The sequence below is a fragment of the Eulemur rufifrons genome, chromosome 23 (assembly GCF_041146395.1).
Source record: "Eulemur rufifrons isolate Redbay chromosome 23, OSU_ERuf_1, whole genome shotgun sequence".
NCBI classification, from domain to species: domain Eukaryota; kingdom Metazoa; phylum Chordata; class Mammalia; order Primates; family Lemuridae; genus Eulemur; species Eulemur rufifrons.
Genome location: NC_091005.1, coordinates 3,987,895 through 3,990,836, shown reverse-complemented (window position 1 = coordinate 3,990,836; position 2,942 = coordinate 3,987,895). Strand labels below are relative to the sequence as shown.

At 53.1% G+C, this 2,942-nt stretch overlaps 1 pseudogene; it reads left to right on the top strand.

Moving 5' to 3' along the window:
• Positions 1 to 1,361: 1,361 nt before the first annotated feature.
• Positions 1,362 to 2,942, top strand: LOC138402103 (actin, cytoplasmic 2-like; annotated as a pseudogene).

The window sequence follows — 2,942 nt, the reverse complement described above, 5'->3', positions numbered from 1 at the left end:
GCAGGAGGATCGCTTGAGCCCAGGAGTTTGAGGCTGCTGTGAGCTAGGCTGACGCCACGGCACTCTAGCCTGGGGAACAAAGTGAGACTCTGTCTCAAAAAAAAAAAAAAATCTTGTATTAGTGTGGTACATTTGTTACAACTAATGAATCACTATTGATACATGGCTATTAACTAAAATCCGTGGCTATTCAGATGTCCTCAGTTTTTACCTAATATCCTTTTCCTGTTCCAGGATGCCACCAAGAATACCACATCACATTGAGTTGTCGTGTCTCCTTAGGCTACTGTTGGCTGTGACAGTTTCTCAGACTGTTCTTATTTTTGATGATCGTGACAGTTCTGAGGAACACTGGTCAGGCGTACTGTGGGATGCACCTCTGTTGGGATTTGTGCGATGTTTTTCCATGGTTAGGCTATTTGGGTTATGGGCTGTTGGGAGGAAGATCACAGGTCAAGTGTCATTTCGTCACATGGTATCAAGGGTACCTACTATCGACATAATTCATGGTGACCTTGACCACCTGACTGAGGCAGTACTCGTCAGATGTCTCCACTGGAAAGGTAATTATTCTCCCCACGCTCTTCTAAACTGTACTCTTTGAAAGAAAGTCGCTAAGGCAGCCCACAGGTATGCCTGTCCTCCTGTAGGGTGAAGCATCTATGTGATTTATTCGAAATTCTTCTGCATAGGAGATTTTTCTCTTCTTCCCCACTTATTAATTTATTCAATCATTTATTTATGTCAGTATCGATTCATAAATACTTACTAAGGTAGAATGGAATTTGCCAGGGGCTGGGGGGAGAGGGGATGAAACTCTAAGTACAGAGTTTCAGGTTTGCAGGATGAAGTAAGTTCCGGAGATGGGCTGCACAACAGTGTTAATGTATTTCATGCCACAAAACTGTGCACTTAAAATGGTGAAAATGGTAAATTTTACATTATGTCTATTTCACTGCCGTAAAAATAATCAAACTTCATGCAAAAGATCCGTAATGAACAAAGTATCAAAACCTTAAGTCCACACTGGCTCGGTTTTAGCCAAGTGCTCAACAGCAGAACTCGCTAATAAATCCGCTTCCTTGGAGCTCCGTAATTCCACGAGGTGGATTCACGGAGTCCAGGGAGCGCTGGAGGAACCTGGTTACTCGTGGGAGTCAATTTTTTACATTTTTAGGAACTTTGTGAGCCAATTATTAAACACAGCTATTCTTAAAAATTAAATTCTATAATGGAGTAAGTGACATAAAAACAAAGTTACGGTCTCACTCACCGCCGCTGGCCGGCCACTCCGCTCCCCTGCCGATCACCGTGGAAGGGGACGTCGCCGCGCTCGTCATCGACAATGGCTCCGGCACGTGCAAAGCTGGCTTCACTGGGGACGACACCCCCCGAGCCGTGTTCCCCTCCCTCGTCGGCCGCCCCTGGCACTGGGGCGTGATGGTGGGCATGGGCCAGAAGGACTGGTACCTGGGCGACGAGGCCCAGAGCAAGCGCGGCATCCTGACCCTGAAGCACCCCATCGAGCATGGTATCGTCACCAGCTGGGACGACATGGAGAGATCTGGCACCACACCTTCCACAACGAGCTGCGCGTGGCCCCGAGGAGCACCCGGTGCTGCTGACCGAGGGCCCTCTGAGCCCCAAGGCCAACGGGGAGAAGATGACCCAGATCGTGTTTGAGACCTTCAACACCCCGGCCATGTATGTGGCCATCCAGGCCGTGCTGTCCCTGTGAGCCCCTGGTCACCCCACTGGCATTGTCATGGACTCTGGAGATGGGGTCACCCACACGGTGCTCATCTATGGGGGGTCGCTGTCCCCCACGCCATCGTGTGTCTGGACCTGGCTGGCCGGGACCTCACGGACTACCTCACGGAGACCCTCACGGAGACCCTCACGGAGACCCTCACGGAGCGCGGCTGCAGCTTCACCACCACGGCCGAGCGGGAGATTGTGCGCGACATCAAGGAGACGCTGTGCTACGTTGGCCTGGACTCTGAGCAGGAGACGGCCACTGCCGCGTCCTCCCCCTCCTTGGAGAAGAGCTACGAGCTGCCCGACGGCCTGGCCGTCACCGCCGGCAACGAGCGGTTCCGGTGTCCAGAGGCGCTCTGCCTGCCGTCCTTCCTGGGTATGGAGTCCCGTGGCATCCACAACACGAAGTGTGACGTGGACATCCGCGAGGACCTGTACGCCAACACAGTGCTGTCTGGGGGCACCACCGCGTACCCGGGCATCGCCCACAGGATGCGGGAGATCACCGCCCCGGCGCCCAGCGCCATGAAGATGAAGATCATCGCTCCCCGTGAGCGCAGGTACTCGGTGTGGATCGGCGGCTCCATCCTGGCCCCTCTGTCCACCGTCCAGCAGAGGTGGACCAGCAAGCAGGAGTGCGACGAGTCCGGGCCCTCCATCGTCCACCGCAAATGCTTCTAATGGACTGTGAGCAGATGCGTAGCATTTGCTGCGTGAGTTGATCCAGAAGGATCGATTTGCTCTGGCAAATGTACGCACCTCATGCTAGCCTCACAAAACTGGAATAAGCCTTTGAAAAGAAATTTGTCCTTGAAGCTTGTATCTGGTATCAGCACTGGATTGTAGAACTTGTTGCTGATTTTGACCTTGTAGTCAAGTTTACTGTTCCCTTGATTGTTTAACACCCTGTACATGTCTTGGATTTGAACCCTTAAGACCTGTGGCTCCGGCACCTCTGGGCCTGGGGTACCTGGCCAGCAGCCTCGGTGTGTGCAGGGTATGCGTGCGTCAGAGCTGCCCGTTCCGGGATTTCTGCAGGGGCCGGCGAGAGTCCTGAACCAGTCCTTTCCATCTTGGCAGCCTAGCAGGGTTTGGAGGAGTCCAAGCCTGAGGACCCAGTTTTCCTGTCTTTCCTGACATTTTCCTGTGGGAACACCAAGGGCGGTTACTTGGCTTCAGTTGGA